Here is a 25,695-nt window from a genome sequence, read left to right on the forward strand (position 1 = left end):
AATATCAAATACTAAAGTTTTTAGACACTTTCTGGTGCCTAAGGTCCAAGTTGATAAAAACAAAACAGCTTTGTGAGAATAACAGTGTTCTGGACATTCCTTAGTCGCTCCTTAGGTCCTAGGCGAATGTGTACTTGCACACTTGAAGTCCTTTCCCATGTGTCACCTGTGGAGACTTGGTTTTCAGAAAAAAAAAAAAATTATCACTATATGGATATTTAGCACTTTTTCTAGCTTGGTTTTCTTTCCCATTGCATAGCTTAAGTTTAGTGAAGTATTTAAGCTGTTCTCAAAATTTACAAGAGCTGCCCTTCCAAAATTCTGTATGTTTGGGTAACAAATTTTTGACTGGATAGATGGCTTCATGAAACATGAATCTCAAATGCATACAAGATGTATGATAATGTCCATTTCCTATGACCTTAGAAGTGCTCTCAAGGCCCCTGTAGGCTAGAACTAGGCCAAGCTTGGGGAGCTTGGAGGAAATGGCCCACATTTATAAAAATATAAAATTCGTCATCTGACATAAAAAAATTTAAGGTTTATTATGAATCTGTATGTGTATGTGTGTGCTGGGCATCTGATACCCTGGACTGGAGTAGTTGCAAACCACCAGACGTAGATACTGGAGCTGAACTCTGGTTCTCTGAAAGAGCATATAGCTCTTAACCACTGAGCCTCCCTCCAGCACTGTCCCACATTAATCAGACATGGCAGAGAATACAAAAATGTGCAAAAATTATTCAGGAAGTGGACATACAGTGTTTATGTAGAACTTAAAAACTTATTGACCATGAGCCTCTGGAAAGCCAAAGCAGCACTTAACAGAAGCAGAGTGGCAGCTTTTCTACAAGGTTAAGAGCTTGGGTGAAGATTACTAATAGAGCACAGGTGGTCTTAGGAGCAGGACAGACAGGCAGCCAAGAAATATAAATAAGACCTTAAAATCAGGGTCTAAGAAAAGTTATATGTTTTGCTCAGCATCTGAATTATGAACAATCAATTGAAAGATCCATTTAGTAACCAACACACTCAGGAAAGAACATCTAAAGAATTTGGAATACAGTGTTAATAGGGTTTTCTAGAGGAACAGAACCCACAGAATGAATATATTACAAATAACAAAGGGAATTTAGTATTTGGCTTTACATGACATGGAATGAATCTGATAGGTTAAGAACAAGGAGCTTGTTCAGTTAAGGAGTCTAGATACCTCAGTAGTCCCAGTCTGGTGCTAAAGGTCTACTTAGAAGGTTTCTGGAAAGCAGAAACATTGAGACATTATTAAACAAGCTAGCGGCAACAGTAATGGAATAGACATACCTATAAGAATCAGGGCAGATTGAGGTCAGCCTGATCTACAGAGTGAGTTCCAAGATAGGCTCCAAAGCTACACAGAGGAACCCTGTCTCGAAAAAAAACAAACAAATCAAGGCAGAGTCAGGCAGTGGTGACACATGCCTTTAATCCCATCACTCAGAAGGCAGAGGCAGGCGGATCTCTTGAGTTCACCAGCCTGGTCTACAGAGCTAGTTCTAGGATAGCAAGGGCTACACAGAGAAACCCTGTTTCAAACATCAAGGCAGGCAAGCAGGTGAGCAATACTTTCAGCTGGAAGGTGCTTCCCACTTCAGGGAAGGCCTTCCCCTCTCAATTAGTCCTTCACAGAAATGCCCTCACAGATCTGCCCATAGTGTGTCTCCTGATTGATTCCAGATCCAATAAATTAGTATCAAGAGAAATCATCACTGTGATGGAGAAGTAGCTCACTGCTTAATAGTACTTGCTGCTCTTACAGAACTGAATTTGGGACCTAGTATCCACATGATGACTCACAACTCTAATTCCAGGGCATCTGATGCCTTTTTCTGGCTTCTGTGAGCATTGCATGTATGTGATTCACTTACACAGGTATAATGCTCATAACACACATTACAGGTCTATGTTGACATTGATGTCCATAGATTCAAAGCACCAAAGCAGTGTCTCTTATTCAAACATTCCCCATTTAGGGAAATATGGGATGCACAATAAGTGGGATGCTAAACCAAATCTGCCTTACAGTACATCTACAGATTCTATCTTCAGATCATTTTCTCAATATTCAAATGTTATGTCTCATTGTCTGACCTGCCAGTGAAGATGCCTAGCACTTGGCAGAAACACCAAATAGAAACTCTTGGAACTACACCTTTGTCACAATAAAAACAGTGCTATATTGTGAGGGAAATGTAAAGGATTAATTCACCCTTAAAGTGTACATCAGATTCTCAGTTTACTCTTTCTGGCTTTTGCAAAAACTTGCTGGTGGATTACAGTGGACAGTTTGCAAACTAAAGCAAATAGTAGTCCCCAAAGCACTGCTATGTCAGATATTTTCTTTACTGAAAAGTCTAGCACAACATCTGTTATGTGCCAATTACACAGGGGTCAGCAGATTACAGCCTATAAGTCAAATGTGGTTACCCAATTAAATTATTTTAAGAGTGTGTGTGTGTGTGTGTGTGTGAGAGAGAGAGAGAGAGAGAGAGAGAGAGAGAGAGAGAGAGAGAGAGAGAGAGACAGAGAAAGAGATGGGGTGAGCCCATGAACATGTGGAGGTATGGCTTGCAAAGCTAAAATATTTAGTAACTGAAGTTCACAAACCCCCAGTTTACTGAATGTATGCTCTCTCAGTTCCCATCAAAAAGTCTCAGAAATAGTTTGTATTTATAAGGAATAGGTGACAGTCTGTTCACAGTCTTAACCTTCAACATGTCCTTTCTCACTCTAGACTATCCAAAGGGATTGTATATTCTGCAGAATATCATATTTGTTTACTTCAGTAAGGATATGCTAATTAGGTCTTAAGGATATGTTAGTATGTTAGTCAAATGATGGCCTAGCAGTGCAACTATTTTTCCATGCTTTGGTGAGACACGATGGGACATACATCCAGCAAAAGTTTCAGGACCTGCCACAGGTGAAGCTTTTAGAAGATAGTGACCTGAAGCATGCTGGAACATGCCTCTTTCTTCTAAAGAAAAAGGCCAGTTGTGGTAAGCTTTCAGTTTTGGAGACAGCATAATCTGCATTTAGGAATTCAAAGTTTTGTAACAGGTTCCCTGTCATGGGATATTGCGGTTAACTAAGGATCAGGATAGATGTTTATTCAGGGAGAAATAACTTACAACCTAGACAGATGAACACCAGCAAGTTCCACCTGATGCTCTCCTGTCCGAGTTTCGCCAGCAAGAGAGCTTTCCCTGGCTCTTCCTCAGACCTCCTTCCACAGGTCACTTCCGCCCATGGCTCCACCCCCAATGGGCGTGGTCAGTGTCACAGAAGGAGACAAAGTAAATATCTCACTACAATTCCCCTTTTAGTCTAAAGAAAAGATTTAGGCTTGATACAAAACTATATACAAAACAGTGAATAACAAGTGTGCTCTAAGAAAAGGAAAATCGAGAACAAAACGACCTACATATCTAGTCCTAGGGTGAAGGCATAACGGAGTTTACAATAGAGTTGTCCTAAGCTGGAAAACCTAAGTCGAGTACCTAATATATCTAACTAGGAAGAGAGAATAATAGTTATGATAGTTTAATCTTCAACCTCATCAAGACCTGAGAAGGAAAATAATGATACTAGGGTAGACAGGAAGTGCGGATGGGCAACTTCCAAAAGGTGCAGCAAGGACAGAAACAGCAAGCCACCTGGACAGTCACCCTAGGTCTCACAGCAACCTTGGTATACCCAGTTTTGGCTAAGGCCAAGAGAACTTGACAGACCACAACAACAGCAGGGAGGTAGAATGGCTGTCTTACCCTGACTTGGCAAGGTCCAGCAGTCTTCTATATTTGTCTCCTGCTAGCACATAGGACTGCATGTCTAAATCAGTGGTCAAGGTGGGGGCAGTTCTTTGCCCAACAGGTCATTAGCTGAGGCGAGAATAAACTCCAGCAGGAGCAACAACAGTGTCCAACATATTTCGGGAAAGTGCACGGTGCTGTCAGGAGCAACAGTGTCTCATGTCAACAGAGTACTAATATTAAAACATTTAAATGCCATGTTCTGCATGTTTATGAAGTGATTGAAGATTAAGCATATATATCTGACTAATCTCATAGGTACAGGAAAACATGAGTGAAGATAATCTGTAATACTCAGGAACTTAGCTAAAAAACTGATTGAAACTTCCCTGAGTAAAGCAGGAACAAATACTTAAACAATATAACTATATACATATACATACATATAAATCCCTAAAATAGAGGTAGAGTAGAAATGTCAAGACAAGAGGTAGAACTATAAAGGGCAGCATGATAAATATCCCAAATTGTATGAATATACAAAATGTCTTGAATACAAGAAAAGTATACATACATAGAATATGGCAAGATAAATGTGCATAAATTGTATCAATATATGAAATGTCTTGAACATAAGTAAAAGTATACATACATAGAATATGGCAAAAAATAATGTGCATAAAACATCATAAGTGGAAAGATTTCACACAATATAACAAAATATAAACTTAATTTTACATAGCTTACCACATATAAGAATATATAACAATGTAAGCTGTAAAATACTATTCTCACTCTTACTCAAATTCACAAGAAAATAGGCTAATCTACCTATATCCCATCTAAACCATACCTTTCCCAACCATACCCTATTCCTGTCTAAAAGATAAACCCGAGTGTAAGCATCACCTTCCATACCCAACCCTAAATAACCAAAACCAACCCAAAGAAGATGACTATTATCCCAAAATTCCAAGGGTAGGGAGAGGGGACGTCATTATCTTAAGGTTACTTCCTGCTGAAATGGGACGATGATTGCTCCATGGGATCCTGTAGGAAGTAAATTTTTAGCAACCAAATTTCTCAACAGAATTGGCTGTGACATATGTAGCTAGTCACTGTGAGGCAGAAAATGCTTGACTGTAGTTCTATTTGAAACTCTGGCCAGGGTGTAATAAGAAGGTGCACCATTACAGCTAACTAGTCAGTAGTTGTCTCAAGCAAAACAGTCTCAAACCGTTTTTAGGGTGATGTTTGTAGTCCAGATGCATCAGGTTGAGTCAAGTGGAAATGACGAAGTGGGGCCCCAGCTTCTTTCCGGAGAGTTCAAAGATTGCTGTTAGGAATTGTTATTATACCTTGTGGAAAACTTAAACAACATAAAAATTTCAACCTTTAAAGTATGCATATTGGGAAAGGCAACAATAAGCATGAAAATGTATATGAGGAAAATTAAAATTTCAGAGAGGAAACCGAGTATAGGCAAATGAGAGTTCCCAGGTTTTGTTCTCTTCTGCCTTACACCAGTTGGCTTCTTGATTTAAGGCAGAAACCGTGAATTTAATCTTAACAACATGCTTGAATTTAGAGAAGGAAAGCCAAATCCAGCATTGGTTTACATGAATTGGGACTAGAGGAATACTAGATAGTAAAGAGAATTTCTATATAGAAATAGCTCACTAGATTTAAATATTTTTACCATCCATCAGATTCCTCTTCGTTAAATGGTTCTTTCTGGAGAGCTATCTTCTCTTCTGTAGGTACCTACACGTTCAGGGTCTTTTGGCTGTTTGAAGATGGGCGTTTTCTGTTTTCCTGTAAAGAAAAGAACAGAGCACCTCTCCTACCTTTGAGAGGTCTCTGCACATCTCATGGGAACTACGTTGGTGGATGACTTGTCATTTCTCTTCATTAAGATGTTTCTCTTGTTCAACTCAGATCTTGATGAACTTAGATGGTTACAATACTCAAAAAACAGTTTCAATTTGCTGGAAACATATGCTGGAGCATTGTCAGTTTTTATTTGTGCAGGTATGCTGAGAATTATTGCAATTAGGTACAGTGAAGGCAAATTTTTATCTTTTTCTTGTAAAGGTATAGTGAAAAAGCAACCCTTTAAATCAATAACTGTAACAGGCCATTCTTCAGCTATCAAAGAAGGCAAGGGCATTCCAGGCTGTAGAGAGTCCGTTGGCTGGATAAGTTTATTGATGGCTCTCAGGTCTGTAAGCATTCTCCATTTACCAGATTTCTTTTTGATAATAAATACAGGAGAGTTCCAAGGGCTGGTAGATTCCTAGATATGTCCAGCATTTAGCTGTTCCTGAACCAGGTTTTCTAAAGCCTCTAACTTCTCAGAGGTCATAGGCCATTGCCCTACCCAGACAGGTTCATATGTTAGCCATTTTAAGGGTAGGGCTTTTGTTCAGCACTTGTATTCTGTTTTTGTACAGCCTGTATATGTGGTGTCTTGTCTTGTATAGTACTTTATAATGTTTTTTTTTCTACAACCATAAGTTCGTTTATGGTTCATATCTAATACTGGAGGAATGTTAATCTGTGTATTCCATTGCTACAATAGATCACAACCCCATAAATTTATTGCTGTTTTACCTGAGATAGGGTTCTAATCCCTAAGAATTGAACATTTACCTCTTGCAGGGGCCATCTTGGAGGCCAAGATTTATTAGTTATGATGATTACATCAGCAGCCATGTCAACAATCCTCCTAACAAGCCTGTTACGCATCTTAACTATCAATCTAGGTCTTTGACTGTTCATAGAAGTTTGCCAAAATAAACATTTGTTTCCTTCATTCATGTTTGAGTCACCTTCCATCACTAGTTTGTCATCCAGAGAGGTATGAGTTTTTACAATAGACACACAATTTTCTAATTGTCCTGTGGGAGATTGTCCAGACCACCTTTGACATGGGGGCCTTCTAGAGCCCCCCCAAGGAGTTTCCCAATTATAAAGGGTTTCCTTGCTTGTCTCTGGTTGATCTACATTCATTTGTCCAATGTTGGCCTTTGCCACACCTTCTACATAACCCAGAAAGCTGAGGCCCTCTGTTTGATTCATTCCTAGAAGTATTATTCCTAGGAATACTATAATTTCCTCTTAGACGTCTTACCCTACCACAATTAAGATATCTGGTATTTTGATATTTTTTTAAACCTTTGGAGATAGCTTCTCCTATCCAAACTTCTATGTCATCATAGTTAAGACATCTGTTATCTTGATATCTTCTCAGACCTTTGGATATGGCTTCTTCTACCCAAGCTTCAGTGTCATTGTCATTATACTCAATGTTGGCTGTATATAGGACCCATTCATCCAAGGGTGCTGATCACATTTTTAAAGGCCAAAGCACCTGTTTGCACTGTGGATTCGCATTCTCATAAGCTAATGATTCTATGAGTATTCGCCTAGAATCTGGGTCTGCTACCTCTAATTGTACTGCCCTTGACAATCTTTCTAGAAATACACTAAAGCATTCTCTGGGTCCTTGCCTTATCTTGGTTTAGGATTCTCTCCTCTCCCCTAGTTCATGAACCTTATCCCAAGCATTCAGAGCTGCTATACTGCATAGAGACAAGATGTGTTCATCATAGGCAGCTTGGGTTTCTGGGTCAGCATAAAGACCCTCACCAAGGATTTTATCTTGGGGAGCTTTACAACCTTTCTTTAAGCCCTGTATTTCAAGAACTTTTGCTTCCTCTCTCCATAAAGCCTAATTGACAGGAGTTTTCAAGGACAGCTGATATTAATTGATCCCAATCCTTAGGGGTTACCTTGTTATTCCTTGTCCATGATTCTACTAATTGCTTCACATATGGTGAGTGCATGCCATAGGAGATTACTGCTTCCTTTACACTTTTTAAAACTTTCATACATATTGGTTCCCACTGATATGCAATGACACCTTTTGGGTGTTTTTTCATTGTTGATTTTTCAGTAACAGGTACACGGGAAGCCATAGGAGATGACACAATGACCTTAAGCAGGTCTCCCCTGACCCTGAAGGACGTAGGAAATTTTAAATCTCTCTTATGCCCTATTACCTGTACCTCTTCTTTTGGTTTATTAGATCGATGGTCTTCTAAGGTCTGCAATATATTCATTGTTTTTCTCAGTGTTTGAACTTGTTGAATCACAGAATTTTCCAAAGACTTCATTACATCAGTCAATTTATTTTTTCCAACTATGAGTGATTTCATGTATTTAATATTCTCATCCATAGATATTATCTGAATGGCATGTAAACTGCCTTCCAGAAACAATGTTCTATCTGCTAGCTTGCCATTATCCTCAGACATGGAAGAGATTCTATCATCTAGTCTTTCTATCTGATGTTCCAGTTTTTAAAACTTATTAGTAGCTTCCTCCGACCAGGAATGAGCTGTTTCTGCTAGCATGTTAATGCATTGCATTGTTTCTGTTCTGGTTATTGAGGTATCAGACATGAAACAAATTCTGTTTTCAATATTCTGAACCTTTCTTTCTATGCTTTCTATGCTTTGAATTCTATCATTTTCAATGTTTCGAATCGTTACTAAGTCTCCTATGGTTTGTACAAGTTCCTTATTGTTTGCTGTAATCTCAAACCATTTCTTTAAGAATATCATGTTAATGATGAAACCCATGGCTATTACAAAATAAAAGTACATATTGGTCCAGTCATAATTTTCTTCTGCTAAAATTCCTTCTATATATGAAGTAAAATAATTGCTAAAGTCCTGCATTGTAAAATTATCTGCCATAGTTATGGAACAATTGATCTCAGATTCAGATATTATATCAGCTTAAATTGCAAAGGATGTTACAATTACCTTAGGTGTAATTCTGCTGTCCTGGAACTTTGATACTTTTAGTTGTAGATCTCAGCTTGTGGTAGTTATGCCTGGAGGTGTACCACCAAATAGCGTTCAGCCACAGAGGACCCCTCTGATCCCGGTTTTGCCCGGAAGTGTACCGCCAAATATCATCCGGCAGCAGACGATCCTTCTGATCCCAGTCCCTGTAGAATAGCTCTTAACAAACTATGGCAAGCGAAATTTTGTTAGACAAATGAGTAAAAGGAGTCTTGTGGAATTGCCGGGACCACAGGGCTAATCACAGGGAAAGCACAAGCAGGGCAGGCGCCAAGCGGCTCTGCGCAAATGCAAAGTGCAGTGCAGAAATGGGCAAAAAATGAGAAGCAATGAGTGCCTTCTCAGGCCCGCTGTGGTGGCAAAGGAGATGTAAGGAAGAGGAAAATGTCCCAAAGCTATGGTGAGTCCACCTGGTTAGGCAAGGGACCCTGCCCGTTGGGGATGGTGGAGGAGGGGAGTGGCTTCTGCCGCCTGGGTGAAACCCAGGTCCCGTGAAAATCCTAATCCCACTTCTGACACCAGATATTGAGGTTAACTAAGGATCAGGATAAACAGATAGGCTGAATAGATGTTTATTCAGGGAAAAATAACTTACAACCTAGACAGATGAACACCAGCAAGTTCCACCTGATGCTCTCCTGTCCCCAGTCTCGCCAGCAAGAGAGCTTTCCCCGGCACTTCCTCAGACCTCCTTCCACAGGTCACTTCCGCCCATGGCCCCTCATGGGCATGGTCAGTGCCACAGAAGGAGACAAATTAAACATCTCTCTACAATGGGGGTGGGGCATGTTACCTGACAAATGTGGTACTAAGACTCTATAAACACCCATGATTTTGGAGTGAGGCTGTGTATTCAGTGAAGAAATCTACCATTTGAGTAGCATCTCTTGACATCCTGTTGAGCCTTAGTAGAAATTCAGCATCTAATTATAAAATACTAGGTGACTCTGGGCATATCAGCCACACTCCAGGTCAGACCCATGCCTAGGAGTAGTTGGCCAAACACAAAATGAACTCAGTGGTATTTTTTGTAGACTTTGCTTTGAGTTTTTTTTTTTTTTGTTGTTGTTTTTTGTTCATTTGTTTTATTGGTCTTTAGATGATTTAGATTTTCATTTTTGTGGGGGAGGTTTGTTTCTTACTTTTTTATTTTTTCTTGTGTTGGGTTTTTTTTTTTTTTTTGGAGTGGAGAGAGGTATATAACATTGGGTGGGTAGGTAGGTGGGGAGGATCTGGGAGGAGGTGAGGGAAGGGAAAACATGATCAAATATATTTTTTAAATGTTAATTAAAAATAACCTTAGGAGCTAGTGAAATACCCTGGCTTTCCAGAAACAGTTAGGTCCTGAGAATTCTGATGTAATTAGTGAAATTTTCACATACTGTGTTCATAATATGATGTCATTATTGGGAGGGGATAAAAGGTAGGAGGGGATGGGACCTAGTTGGGGGAAGTAGGTCGCTACTGGTCCTTGAGGCTCTGTATCTGCTTGGCATCTTCCTATATTAACCCATTTCACTGCTTCTTGTTTGCCAAGAACAACATCCACCTTGCCTCCTGCTTTAATGCTCTTACCAAACACATGGAGAAAGGCAACCAAAGGCTGAACTCATAAGCCAAAATGAATCTGCCCCTCCTTAAGAAAGAAAGGTGACTAACAGCAACAGATCCCCATTTAATCAGCTGATTATTGTCACACCAACCAAGTCTTAAGGTTGGGTGGATACAAGTGTGGTTCATCTTATTAAGGTGATGCAAAAGGAATTGTGTTTTTGGACTGTGAATTATAAATCATTACAACTACGCTCAGACACATTAACCAAAATAGGAACCATTACAATCAACAGTCTTTGCTATGAGAAGAAAGATTATTTCTGTAGCAATAAAACTCCATGCTTTGGGATTTGACAGAGTTGAATGCTTCCCCTCACAAAACCTGCTCCTTCCTGTTCCCCCACATGTACCTCAGTAAAAGGCATTGGTATTTTGTTAAGATAACCCAATATATCCTCACTTTTTCCCTCTGAGTTCACATCTGTGTTCACTCTATTAGCAAGTTCACCCCTTTTCCACTTCAAGAGTGCATCCTAAGTACAGCACTTCACACCACTTGTGCTGCAATACTGGTCCTGCTGGTCTTTTGCAGTACCTTCCTTCCTAACGAGTTTGTCAGCTTCTGTTTTGCCTCCCTGAAGGCAGTTAAAGAAATTAATCAAGGTGAACTTCTTCAGTTATAAATCAAATCATGCCACACTTACTTATTTTTATCCTTCTCTTGTATCACCTGGCTTCCTACATAAGCACACTTGGCCTTCAGAGTCTTTGCTATTCCTTTGGTCTGGAACAATTTCCCCCAGGTGTGTATGGCTCAGTTTCTCACTTTAAGTTCCTATTCAGAGTACCTCTCAGCAAAGGGGCTTTGTCCAAACTCCGGGGTAAAAAAGCACACCAGCCTGGTAATCTGCTTTTACCTTGTTTAACTTCACAACAATCTTCATAACTACGTATTATTTTCTGTGTATCTGTCCTCCCCCTGCTCTCACAACCCTGCACTAAAAAGTTATGTAAACAAAGAATCTTGGTTTGTTTTATTCACTGCTGTAGTGCCAAGATCAAGGCCTCTCATGTAATAGGGACACAATAACTGAAAAAAGAACAAAGTAGGATGAGATGACATTAACTACTTTGTTTACTAGCCGCCTTCTAGGTGTTAAGGTTACAAAGATGAAAAAGGAAAAATTCATGGCCTCAGTAACTTATATTCTAGTATTATAGTTAGATTTAAAATATATAATTGGAGCCTAGAGAGATGGCCTAGTGATTAAATTAGCTGCTCTTCCAGAGGACCCAGGTTTGAGTTCGAGCATCCATATGGCAGTTCACAATCCGCTGTTAACTCCAATTCCTGGTGGCCGATGCCCTCTTCTGGCTTCCACAGGCACTGCACTTACACAAGGTGCACAGAGATACACATTGAGTTAAATCAAATACATAATTATAGGTTGAGTTATAAAGTAAGACATGTTATGAAAGAGTAATACAGACTGGATACAGTAGTGTGCATCTGTATTCCTGCTTTGAAGGCTAAGGCTGGAAGATCTCTTGAGCCCCCCTCCCTGCCTTTCTCCTTGTTTGTTTACCAGATAGCATCTTCCTGCTGTTCTTCCTGTTTCTACCTCTCAAGTGCTGGGATTACATGTATGAGCCACCACACTCAACCCATCAGACAGACCTCTTCTTTTAAAAATAAAAGCAGAGCCAGGTGTGGTGCCTTTAATCTCAGCACTCAGGAGGCAGAGGCACTCAGAAGTTCAAAGCCAGCCAGATCTACATAGTGAGACCCTGTCTCTAAATAAATAAATAAACAAATAAATAAATGCAGAATGGGGATAGAATTCAATAATGTATTTTTCCAAATAGTTCAGAGCTGCCTGTCTTCGGAAGTACCAATTGTGTAGAGGACCTGGCTTAAGAGGAAAGACGCAGTCTAATAAATATAGCTGAATATTCCAAGGTAAAACACCAAGCTGAAGCTGGAACATACTGTGGATTCTGTGATAGCAAGAAGGGTAATGGCGCTAGAGCAGATCCAGGCAACTAGGGAAGAGAAAATCCAAATTAAGACAGTACCAGATCATGTAGAACCTGTGATAATTTTGATTTAATTTTTTTCTTCAAGAGATTTTCTTGTAGACTGAGTTTCTTTCTGTACCACCTGACTCCTCCACCCTTCAGGCCCCAATACATACATAGAGATTTATATTAATTATAAACTGTTTGGCCAATGGCTCAGGCCACTTATTGGCTAGCTCTCTCTTAATTATTAAAACATTTCTATTAAACTATGTATTGACATGAGGCTGTGGTTTACCCATAATGCTCCAGCATGTTACTCCTTTTGGTCACTGCATGCCATCCCCTTTGTGGCTTCTCTCTGTCTCCTCTACCCAGAATTCTCCTGCATCATAGGCCCGCCTATACTTCCTGCCTGGCTGCTAGCCAATCTGTTTTATTCATCAACCAATAAGAGAAACATAAATACAAAAGGACATCTCCCATCAACTTCTCTGTGTAGCCCTGGCTGTCCTGGTACTTGCTCTATAGACAAGGCTGGCCTTAAACTTACAGAGATCCACCTGCCTCTGCCTCCCTAGTGCTGGGACTAAAGGTGTGCACCACCCCTGCACTTAGTCTGTGTACCACTTTTGTGCAAAGCCTACAGAGCCAGAAGAGGGCATCATCTCCCAGAACTGGATTTTGTTAGCCACCATTTGGGTGTTGGGACTTGAACCTGAATCCTCTGGAAGAGCAGTTAATGCTCGCAATTGCTGAGCCATGTCTCCAGTTCCAACAATTTTTATTTTTAGTACGGGATGGGAAAGTATTGGATTTTTGGGTAGGGGAATATGCTCCGACTTACATTTTAAAAGACAGGCTAGCTGTCTTATGTTTGATTGCATCAGGGCACTAATGGAAATAGACAGAGGTGCTGTATTAGTTGCTTTCCTCAGTGCTGGACAAATTATGTGACTGACAAAACTTAAGCAAGGGTTTCTTTCAGCTTATCATTTGAGGGGATGTTCATCATCATAGGGAAGGCATGGCAGCTACAGTATGAGGCTGCTGATCACATGGTGTTCACAGTCAACAGACAGAGTGATGAATACTGGTGCTCAATTCACTTTTCCCTTTTACTTCAGTCAAACCCCCAGCTCATGGAATGGTGCCACCCACAGGTAAGGTAGGTCTTCCCACTTCAATTAACCTAATCTAGGTAATCCCTCACAGGCATGCCCAGAGGCTTGTCTCCTAGCTAATTATGGAGCTTGCCAAGTTAACAGTATTAATCACATGTCTACTGCAGCAAGTAGTTAAGCAAGAGACAGCCTGGAATAGAATGTGGCTGGGAGCATAGCTCAGTTGATAAGAGTGCTTGCCTGGTATGCATGAAGTCCTCAGTTTGATTCCCAAAGATGAATAAAATCAGATATGGTGGTGCATGCCCACCCCTCAGGAGATGGAGACAGTGGTTATAGAAGTGGATTTAAAGCTGCTCTAGGCTACTAAAGTACCAGTCTCAAAAACAAAGAACTGAAGTGGAGAAGAGAGGGAGGGAATGACATTGGTGTGGGGCAGTATTGAGTCTGAACCTCGCACCTTGACCTCCTGTTTAAAAGAAACAGAGGCTGAAGGTGTAGTTTAGTTGGTAGTGTACTATCCCAACAAGTTTGATGCCCTTGCAGCCCAACCTCCAGCACTCCATAAAGTGGGAATAGTGATGCACACCTGTCTGTAATCCCAGCTCTGGAGGTGGAGGCAGGCGGATCTGAAGTGTAAGGTCATCCTCAGCTATTCTGTGAGTTGGAATGTAGCAGTCTATGATGCAGGAGACCCGATCTAAAACATCTTCAGCAAAATAAGGGTGTCCCAGCCTGCTAGCTGGGAGTAATCTAGAACCCTTTGTGGGTTTTCTTTAGGTCAGTAGAAAGCAATATACTAAAGTCACCTGAAGCCATTATTGTGCCTAGTTATATCCATATTCTTGCTGCATTTTCACAACAGCTAAATTATGGAATAAACATAGATGTCCATAAACAGATAAATGGATACAGAAAATAAGGTATACACAATGGAACCTTTAAGCTGTAAGAATGAAATATTTGCAGAATGGATCATGGTAAGCAACATAAGCCAGACTCAGAAAGACAAATATGACATGTTCTTATATGCAGAATCTGAATTTAATTTATTTCTGAGACAGGCTTTCTCTGGGTAGCTTCAGAGCCTGTCCTGGAACTTGATCTGTAGACCAGGCTGGTCTTGAACTCACATAGATCCCTTCTCTACCTGGATTTAAATTTATATGTTTGTGTATATACACATTACACATACTTATTCTTTTTTAACAGGGAAGGAGAAAGGAAGGCAAGGAATAAATATAAAGGGAGGGAATGGAAGAGGAGATAAGAAAGGGAACACAGCTGGATGGTGGTGGAAAATCCCTTCAGACAGGCAGATCTCTGTGAGTTAGAGGCCAGCCTGGTCTATAAGCTCCAGAACAACCAGGGCTGTTACACAGAAAAATAAATAAACAAACAAACAAAAAACAAAACAAACAAACAAAGGAATGAAATGCACACTTGTCAGGAAAGCTAATGGTAACTAATTGAAGGTTATCTAACAAGGAGAAAGGTTATTGGGGAAGGGGACCAATAAGAACTAAGCATGACACATGGGTAGGGTATGAAAATACCACAAGGAAATCTGTTATTTTACTTTTGTGTGTATGTTTGTGTGTGTGTGTGTGGTGTTGGTTGGGAAAGAACTCATTCTAGCCTAGAATCTCCAACTTGTGTATATCCTAACTCAGCCTCCTAAGTGATAGGTGTGCACTGCTATGCCCAGTTTGAACCTTGTTAGTTTGTATGCTAACTTAAACAATTCAATTCTGGGGGCTGGAGAGATGGCTCAGTGGTTAAGAACACTAGCTGGTTTCCCAGAGGTCATGAGTTCAATTCTCAGCAACCACATGAGCTCACAACCATCTGTAATTAAATCTGGTGCCCTCTTCTGACTTGCAGGAATACATATAGGCAGAATAACAAACAACCTCACATACTGAGTTCTAGGGCAGTTATGGCTATGTAGATAGAACCTGCCTCAAAACAAACCAAACAAAAACCCAATAAATAAATCCTGTCTCTGATCCTTCTCACCCCACTCCTTCTTCTAGGGTCAAACTTTTAGACACTTAGAAAACATTCCAACACTGAGCCACATGCCCAGTCCTTGTTGGTTCTTCAAACAAATGGGTGCTGTCAGGAGGAAGTGAATTTCGACAGAAGGCCTCTTAAGAAGCCACTGAAGAAAATGCAGTCTTGATTCTCAAAGGAGACTTTGTTTTGTTCTTTTTCTTTAAACAAGAAATGTGAGCCCGGCGGTGGTGGTGGCCGTGCACACCTTTAGTCTCAGCATTTGTGAGGCAGAGGCAGGAGGATCTCTGAGTTCGAGACCAGCCTGGTCTACAGAGCGAGTTCCAGGACAACCTCCAAAGCAATACAGAGAAACCCTGCCTCGAAAAACCAAACAAAGAAAAAAGAAAAGAAAGAAAAGGTGGCAAGAATTAGAACCTCAGGGCTGGAGGACGGGCTAGGGATTTGCCTGCCAGTCCCTTGGAAGCTGGGTCCATTTTCCGTCACAAGGCTAAGGCGCCCCTAAATCACACGTGTTTTGAATACCAGGACCAAGCCACCACTCAGAAACTACGAAAACAACTTGACTCCTCCGCAACGCGCACGCGCCTCTCACTGCTTCGGTTGGCCTTAAGCCCCGCCCCTTGTGCGGCCACCGGGAGGGTTGGGATCCGAGAGCTCGCGCGACCGTTCCGTTCTCCCTCAGCCTCCTCCAGCACGGCGTCGCAAACCCGGCCGGAAAGCGCGACGGCGCAGGCGCAGGCGCAGAGACCCGAGGCGGCGGTGGTGGCTGCCGCTGGCCAGTGTAAGATGGCGGCGGCGTTGGTGGCGGCAGTGGACGGGGCGGCTGGGCCTGGAACAGTCGGAGCATCCGCTGGCAGAAGGATGACCCAAGACGGGAAGCGGGCGGCCGAGCCTCGCCGGCTCCCGTGCTTGTAACTGTCCCAGCCGGACACCCTCCCCTTGACCTACCCGGTCCGTGTCTCGTTCCGACTCGGCCTGTTTCCCCGCTCCCTGACCGCTTCCCCGCAGCATGGGCCCGACCCCTTCCCCGAGCTCCCAGGGTTTAGGTCTTCCCCCTCCCGCCCCCCCCCCCACCCCAGTCAGTGCTGGGAGCACTGCTTGTCCTTTGCCCAGGTCAGCCCCGGGTTGCCCCCTGGAGCTACCCCCATAGTTCACAGGGACTTTTCGTTCATCCGGTGACCCATTTGTATGTTCTCGTTTCTTTCTTTATAATCTGAGGACCCGGTTCTGCCTGTGTCTCCCTGTCACTTCAGGGCCACCGCGCAGTGTGTCCCCCCTCCCCCATCCCAAGTTCTCAGGCCCAGCACCTTGCCAAGAAACTGGCAGTCTGTATTTGAGGTCTGGTCTTGGACGCTTTGTGATAGAATTCTCTTAGTGTGCCTCCCCCTGTCCCAAAATCTTTTAGGACACCTTAGAACGGCCCCTCTCGGTCCTTATTAGTTGGAAAGCATCTGGCGGCTTGAATTTCTGACTCATATGATTGTTGGTGGAGTCTGTAAACAAACCGCACTAGCGCTATCACATTCTCCCCCGGATTCCTCCCCCCTCCCCCTTTCCTCTGTAGCTCCTGGACGAGAGGTGGTTTGTTTTACAGTTGAGAAGTTGCAGGTTTTCCTCATAAAAGACTTCCTAATGTTGGTGGAGCTGGGAGATAACTCGCCTGGCGTTTAGGTCTTGTGTTAATTCTTTGCATTTACATTCCGTGTATGGGTTTTTTGTTCAGTAGTCCGAATTAAGTTCTTTTGGTTTTAAGTAGTTCTGAGGAGGGCTGAAAAATAGTAAAGTGTGGTCATAAATGTTTTGACTACGTTCAGAAGAAGAGACAGCTTTGCCATGTAAACTTTAACTTTTCTCAGTTCTTCAGTGAACCTCCAGACCCGTTTTCTCAGGAGCCAGCCTGGCCTTACGTCATTGATAAAAGGAGGAAAGGTGAGTAGGGGAGTGGAAGACCTTCAATTCCTCAATTCAGGACAGACTTTCCTGATGCTCAAGTGCAGACCACTAAACTCAAGAATTTTACCACCGTTTCCAAAAGTTTGGATATTGTTCATAACTTTGTTCCAGCTTTGGTTCAGTTAATCTACTGTGTTTTGACCAGCTGCCCTAAACTATTGCCATGTGTTTTCAAATGATTTGTGTTAAGCCTAGAGTGAACACGCTGCCTCTGTTGTTTGTTCATTTACATTGTGTTTTGTCTTTGTGTGGATAATGTCTTATGTTGTTAAAAATTGAGAATTGGTTTGCCTGAATTGTCTAGTCTTTTTTATTTTTATTTATTTTTATTTTTATTTTTTATTTTTTTTGGTTTTTCAAGGCAGGGGGTTGCTTTGGAGCCTGTCCTGGAACTTGTTTTGTAGGTCAGGCTGGCCTTGAACTTACAGAGATTCCACTGCCTCTGCCTTCCTGGTGCTAAGGATTAAAGGCAGTTAGGTTTTTGTCAAATCAGATCTCTTTTCCCAGACCCAAAAGTTATCAAACATGCCATAGGAGTGATGAGTGAGCTTCCATTTAATTGGTGTCCATTTAGTCTCAGAGGTCCAACTTTTCAAAGCACAGTGGGAAGTTTTTGGTTAAAAGTATCTCCTTTGTAGCTAGCTTGCAGAATTTTTGATTAGTAGAAACAGCATATGTGTGCTGTCTTCAACATGGGCCAAGCCAAAGAGTTAGGAAATAGTTGTTTAAGTGTAGCTTTGTAAGGCTTTAGGTTTCTGGTAACAGATAGCAGAACTGTTCTCGAGACTCAGGAGCTCTAATAGAAAAGCTAAGTGGCTCTGTAAGGTAGGCCTGACCAGTTCTTAGTAGGAAAACTTGAGAGTGACTATGTTAAGTTTTATTCACGGTGCCCAAACTAGAAAATGTTCATTGTGAACTAAAAGAAAAATGTTAATGCTAGCCTGGCCGTGGTGGCACACGCCTTTAATCCCCTCCTGTCACTCAGGAGGCAAAGGCAGGCGGATCTCCGAGTTCCAGGACAGCTAGAGCTATTACACAGAGAAACCGAAAAAAAAAAAAAAGTTAATGTTGATGTATATATGTAAGACTAAGACTAAAAGTACAGCTTTAATATGTAGTTTTATGTGTATTGTTGTTTTACCTGCATGGCTACCTGTGCACCACTTGCGTGACTGATAGAAAAGGAGATGATGTCCTGGAACTGGAGGTATAGATGATGGTTGTGAGCTGCCATGTGGGTATTGTGAATCAAATCTGGGTCCTCTGCAAGAACAGTCAGATGCTCTTATTCACTGAACCATTTCTCTGGCCCGTTTATTTGGTTTTTGAAACAGGAACTTACTTTATCCTGGGCTAGCCTAAAATTTGTTATGTAGATCAGGCTCATCTTGCAAACTAAGCCTTCTCTAGCTTCCCAAGTGCTTGGTGTACAGATGTGAGGCACTGTGCATAGGTAATATTTTCATGTTTTTGTTTTAGCACTCATCTTTCTAGTTTTTTTGTTTTGTTTGGTTTTTGCTTTTTGGTTTTTTGTCTTTTGTTGTTTTTTTTAAAGAACTGGGAGACTAGGCTGGTATTGGTAGTGCACACCCTTAATCCCAGCACTTGGAAGCAGAGTAGGTAGATATCTGTGAGTTTGAGGTCATCCTAGTCTTCCAGGAAGCCAGAGCTACATAGTGAGACCCTATCTCAAAAAAAAAAAAAAAAAAAAAAAAAAAAAGAACAAAATCTTTGTTACTGAGCCACAGCCTCAGTCCCTCAGATTTATTTCTAAGATTATGATCTGTATCTGTGTGATAATTTTTGCATGTGAGGGCAGTGCCTGTGGAGGCTAGAACAGAAGGCACCAGATTCCCTGGAGCTGGAGTTATAGCCTGTTGTGAACTGTCATGTGTGGTGGTATATTTATGATTTATTAAAACTTAGCAAAGTCAGCCACAAGCCATACCAGCTAGCCTGGCAGTGGTGGCACATACCGTTAATCCTAGGATTTAAGTTTAAGAGGTAGATGGTTCTCTGTTAGTTCAAGGCCACACTGACTACAAGAAGTTGATCCAGTCCTAAAAGAAACAGCTTACACAAAGGTGATCTCAGCACCTGGAGTCACACACCTTTAATCCCATCTCTAGAGAGGTGGAGACAGGAGTGATATGGCTGGACTGAGAAAAGAATAAAAGGGAGAAGACAGGAACTGAGAGCTTTTGCCTTTGAGGATTCTTGGAGACAGGATTGCCATTTCAGCTTGGTAGAGGTAAGGTCTACTGGCTTGGCTGCTTTGCTTCTCTTGTCTTCAGCTTGAAGCTTGAACCCCAATACTGTCCCTGGGTCTTTTTAAATTTTTTGTGCTACAGTCATGTGGTTTCCAGAAACCGAACTTAGATGCTTTGCAAAAGCATCAAGCACTTTAATTGCTGAGCCATCTCCAGTCCTCTCAAATTATTTAATTGTTCATATCAGATGTTTGCTGTGTAAATGCTCACATAGGATGTCTCTTAAATTTGATTTCTGAACATAGGAATAGGGAATGTTTGTATATGTGTATTTCTAAATGCATTTCTCCCCCCAACAATATTTCTCTGTGTAGCCCTGGTTGTCCTGGGACTTGCTCTATAGACCAGGCTGGCTCTAAATGCATTCTTAAACTAAGCATCAATATTTATTTATTTGTTAATGTATTTGCTTAATTTTGGTTTTTCGAGGCAGGGTTTCTCTCTATAACAGTTCTGGCTGTCCTGGAACTCTCCTTGTAGATCAGGCTGGCCTTGAACTCAAGAGAAATACACATGCCTCTGCCTCTGCCTCCCAAGTGCTGGAATTAAAGAGGTGAGCCACCACCTTGCAATCATCAATAAATTTTTTTTTCATTGATTTTGTCCCCTTTGTTAGCATACCTTATCAGAGTATATTCTAATTCCTTCCCCTTCTGCTATAATGTCCACTGGTTCTGTAACTAGTCCCTGTGTGATTCACTTTTGCTATAAAAGGGATACATTTTCTCCAAGATGATGAGCCCTGTGATGAGACTCACCAACAGATTATTAGGAATGTGATAGAGAAATACTTTCTGCTGGGTGGTGGTGGCACAGCCTTTAATCTCAGCACTCTTTGGGAGGCAGAGGCAAGGAGATCTCTTGAGTTCAAGGCCAGCCTGGTCTACAGAGTGAGTTCCAGGACAGCCTCCACAGCTATTCATAGATGCCCATTCTCAATTAAAAAAAAAAAAATTGTGTTGGAAATACTTTCTTTTTCTAAAGTGAATCAGGGATCTTTTCATCTTGAAGCTACACCAGTGCAGATGAAGAATTTTAAACCTTTTCTTGATTTGTTTTTCCACATCTGTTTTGGAAGAGTCAAGGATTTACAAAAGTTGAAGTTTGATCACAGTGTAGTGTAAAGGCAACTTCATTTAGACCAGTGTATGTGGTTCATTTTTATTTATTTTGGTTTTTCGAGACAGGATTTCTCTGTGTTGTTTTGGAGCCTGTCCTGGAACTAGCTCCGTAGACCAGGCTGGCCTCGCCTGTGCCTCCCCAGTGCTGGGATCAAAGGCGTGTGCCACCAACGCCCGGCTATTTTGTGTTTTTTTAGGGTTGATTAACTTTTATTACCACCACCCAGGGGCTAGATTTCCTATAGTAATGCCAAGATCTTGGCAGTGGTCATGAGTTAGGCATTTGTATTTTATGAGATCTGGAGGTTTTGTTGCATGAAGAGGGTGGAGGAGAAAAGGAAATAGTTTGAAAGAATAACTTGACTATCTGTCCCTCTCTGCTCTTTTTTACTGGGTAAGGGCACTTCACCACCCACTCCCCAAACCTGCAGGAAAGATTTTAGGTAACTCCTTGTATGCATTGAATCATATTTTTAGCCTATGTATCACAGCTGTAAAATTCTTGTCTTTCTAAAGATATTTCAGGGTTCTAAGTATCTAAGGAACAAGGATTTTTTTTTGTTCTTTCTCTCTTCTAAAGATGGACTCTTCGTGTAGCTCTGCTTGGCCTCAAACTCAGTATGTAACTGAGAATGACCTTGAACTTCCAGTCTTAGGCAGCCTCTATCTTGCTAATGCCATCACAAACCTGTACCACCATCCTCAGTTTATCTTGAGCTTATTGTGTATCCCAGACTGATCCTAAACTCACACTACTACTACTCCTGTCTCAATTTTGTGAGTGCTAGGATAATAATGTGGGTGACCATGCCTGGCACTAGAAGCTTTTAAAAATCAAATGACTAGTTAAGCTGTGTTGTCAGTAGATTTGCTACTGTATTCTTGCTGTATAAAAATTACTTTAAACATGTCTAGGAAATATCTAGATTATAAAGTAGCAACAAGGATACAATCTCAACACTTAGGAGGCAGGGGCAGGGGCAGGCAGATCTCTGTTCCAGAACAGTTAGAAGTTTTTACTATATAGCTTTGGTGTTAAAGTTGTTTTTTTGTTTTGCTTTAATTTATTTTTTTTTTTTTTTTTTTTTTTTTTTTTTTTTTTTTTACACATTTTGTATATGTTGGTATTTTGCCTGCATATATGCCTGTGTGAGGATGTTGGATCCTGGAGTTACAGACAGTTGTGAGCTGCCATGTGGGTGCTAGGAATTGAACCTGGGTCCTCTCAAAGAGCAGTCAGTCAGTACTCTTAACCTCTGAGCCATCTGTTCAGTCTCCTAGAGTTGTCTTTAATTTTATCTGTCTATCTGTCTCTCTATCTGCCTACGAAGTTAGTTTTTAAGTCTTTGGGATTGAGCTTGCCCTTTTCTTTTCTTAACTGATCATCAGTAAGCTGCGATAATCTGTTACTCACCTCCCCTATTTAGAACTGGAGTACCTGAGTGAATGAGCTTAGCAGTAGGCATGGGAATCTTAAGAGAACTGAGTGTACAATAAGTCCCATTACTTGTAGTTTGGATTTTTTTTTTTTTTGTCAGCCATGAGATTGATACTGATTGACAAAGTACAGAATTAAATAGTTCATGAGTTTTAAATTGTGTGCTTTTCTGAGTAGCAAGATGGAATCTACCCCAGCTTTCCTGAGACCTGAATCACTTCAGGTTCTGTATCTAAGTTGTATTAGTTACTCATTACCTATTATCAGACTACTCCTGCTATAATAGTGTCTGTGTTCAGGTAAATGGCCCCCAAATGTAGAATAGTGATGCCAGCAACTCAAATTACAAAGAGCAGCTATAAATGCTTCCTTTAAATGAAGAGGAAAATTTCCAGTAAGGTAAAGGTAGGTACATGCCTGTAATACCAGATATTCAGAAGGCTGAGGCAGGAGAATCTTGACTTCAAGACCAGCGTGGGCATCCTAAGTGCTCCCCAAGACCCCCTCTCCCCAAAGAATAGAACAAGAATCTGTGGTTTCTAAGATATAAAATAAAGTAGCATCAGGGAGATACCACACTGCATTTATATTGGTATATATATATATATATTTTTTTTTAATACTTTATTTAACTTTATTGTATGTATGTTTGTGTGAAGGTGTCACATCCCTGAACTGGAGTTGCAGACAGTCATGAGGTGCCATGTGGGTTGTGGGAACTGAACCTGGGTCCTCTGGAAGAGCAGCCAGTGCTCTTAACTGCTGAGCCATCCCTCCAGCCCCTATATTGGTATATTTTTTTTTTAAAAGATTTGTTTTTAAAAAGTTATATTTGTGTTGTGTGACAAAAGTTTTCCTGGGGAGAAAAACATAGATCTACTCACCTCAGATAGGGAGTCTACCACAGACCACAAAGTATGGGTCTGGGTACCACCAAAATCTAGCCTGCAGGAATATGTGTGAGAGGTGACTTGAGGAGCAGAGTAACTTAAAGGCAGGGTTTTCCTATGTAGCTCTCGCTAGCCTAGTGCTGTTGTGTCTGTGCCTCTTAGGTGGGAGACAGGCCTCCTGCTTCAGTCTCCTCTGAGTGTGGAGATTACAGGCATGTATTGCCATGCTCAGCTTCCTGTTGTTTCAAGCTGTTTATTTTTATTTTAAGTAGTATATTTGGAGTCATACCTTTTCATTTCTGTAATTTCCTGTTTATTGATAAAAGAAAAACTGAAGTGTGAATGACTAACAGTGGTAATGGGGACAGAATTCTGATGGAAAAGGTAAATCAGAAAGGGAACAGTTGAGTAGATGATCCCTTATGGTCACTTAAATTGATAAATGGGTTTGACTTTTCTAAAAAGTCTTTTAGTTTTTTGAGACAGTTTCTCCGTGTGTAACAGCCCTAGCTGTCCTGGAACTTGCTGACCTCTAACAGATCTGTCTACCCCTGCTTCCTGAGTGCTGGGCTTAAAGTCATAGAGTGCATTCTTAACATGCTCTAAAGCATTGTCACTAGAATTAAAGCCTAAGAGTATTAAGCACTGGCATTTGATGTTATATAACATAGAGAATGGGACATTAATCCAAAGAATAGTTTCTTTCTTACCTCCTCCCTTTAATAAAGTGATAGGCTCTCATGTAGTCCAGTCTGGACCTTAAGTTAGTTGAGAATGATCTTGCCTCTACCTCCTAAAGATGTAAGTGTGAGCCACCAGTATAGACTTGACTGAAAGTTAACTGAATCCTAGTGTTTTATGATCCTTGGATGGGGAAACACACTTGTTAGCTTGGCCCCCAGGAGACTGAGGCAGGAGGGTCTCTTTGAGTTTAAGACAAACCTGGGCTAAAATAGCAAGTTTCAGGTCAATATATGCTACATAATAAGTAAGACCTCGTCTCAGTTGCCACCCCCTCTCCCCCAAGAAAACACACACACACACACACACACACACACACACACACACACACACACACACACACACACACACACACACGAGAGGGAGGGAGGAGAGTGTTATGTGCCCCCTAGGGTAATTCTATGAGATTTTTTTGGTTTTGGTTTTTCGAGATAGGGTTTCTCTGTATTGTTTTGGAGCCTGTCCTGGAACTAGCTCTGTAGACCAGACTGGCCTCAAACTCACAGAGATCTGCCTGCCTGTGCCTCCGAGTGCTCGGACTAAAGGTGTGCGCCACCAGTGCCCCTCTTAAGATCTTTGTGTTTCTTTATAGTGGTGGAAATAAGAGGAAACATGAATAATTTGAAATCTTTGGTTTGGTTTGGTTTTTCTGAGAGAAGGTTTTTCTGTGTATCCCTGACTAGCCTGGAACTTGCTCCGTATGGATCAAGCTGGCCTTGAACTTGGTGATTGCCTCTGTGTCCTGAGTGCTGGACTAAAGGCATGAACCATCATTTCCAGTGAAGTATTTTTGTCCTTGACTTTCTTCACCCTTTCTGTCACCACTTGTCTTTTCTCTAAGGATAGGTATTTCCTAAGATTCTTGCCTCAGACTTCCTCTCTTAAAGCATAGATACTCTTAGGTACTGATTTGGTTTGTTTTTAGTAATGTTTAGTTTACTAGGTATCTGATTTTGAAGTTTCTATTTAGATAATTTGTAAGAGTATATCTAGTTCTAATTTATTATGTTGGCCGTATGTATGTGTGTGGGGGTAGGCATGTGCCATGATGTTCATGTGGAATCCAGGGAACAACATGCATCCAGGGAACAACATGCCAGAGTTGATTGCCTCCTCCTATCACGTGGGTCTAAGTTTGACATCCACTGCACTGGTTCTCACTCCCTTTATAACATGTCTGCTTGGATGAGAATTAGGCTTCTGGGTGCCAGCTTGTCATTTGTGGCATTTGATTTCTGTGCTCAAATGTCTTTTTAACTGTTCGTTTTAGAACTGTTTATAAAGGCACTGTCTATCCAGTGTTTCTCATGTTCATTCCCCAGTATTTCAATGTACCACCAGTCATAAGATAGACTCTTCGCAACTATAATAGCTTTTAAACTTGTTTCTCCTTCAATTTCAGATTGTCTTATCTTTTTTTTTTAAAAGATGTATTAATATATTTTACATATATAAGTGCTCTGTCGACTTTATGCCAGAAGAGAACATCAGATCCCATTACAGATGGTTGTGAGCCACTATGTGGGTACTGGGAATTGAACTCAGAACCTCTGGAAGAACAGCCAGTGCTCTTCATCTCTGAGCCATTTCTCCAACCTGTCTTACATCTTTGACAAAATAACCTTCTGATGACCCACAGGCAAGCCCTGTACTTTTTTCTCATACTATGGAGAGAAGGCCAGGCCAGGACCTTGTGGATGCTCAGCAAGCACTGCACACAGAGCATCCTGGTGGACTAGCTCTTCCTGAAGTTAACTGAAGGACTCATACTGTTTCCTTGAATTTACTGGGTTATTTTATTTTTTCTTCTGGGCAGTCAGAGTATCATTGCCATCTTCCTCATCTTTCTCCTCTTTGAAATTTTATCCTGCTTTTAAGGCAACTTAAAAACTTGTTTTCCC

General features: G+C 41.2%; 1 protein-coding gene across 6 annotated transcripts in view; it reads left to right on the plus strand.

The window, feature by feature from the left end:
- Nucleotides 1-16,035: 16,035 nt before the first annotated feature.
- Dcaf8 (DDB1 and CUL4 associated factor 8) overlaps nt 16,036-25,695 on the plus strand; it is a 43,650-nt gene continuing 33,990 nt past the window's right edge. Inside the window, exons 1-2 of one of the 6 annotated variants that reach the window (XM_051186305.1) lie at nt 16,036-16,162; nt 17,238-17,310. The gene's annotated coding sequence lies outside the window, so the exon portion shown is untranslated. The other 5 variants (XM_051186303.1, XM_051186307.1, XM_051186308.1 and 2 more) reach the window with 5 other exon arrangements.

Source organism: Phodopus roborovskii, unplaced genomic scaffold (assembly GCF_943737965.1).
Source record: "Phodopus roborovskii unplaced genomic scaffold, PHOROB, whole genome shotgun sequence".
Taxonomy (NCBI): domain Eukaryota; kingdom Metazoa; phylum Chordata; class Mammalia; order Rodentia; family Cricetidae; genus Phodopus; species Phodopus roborovskii.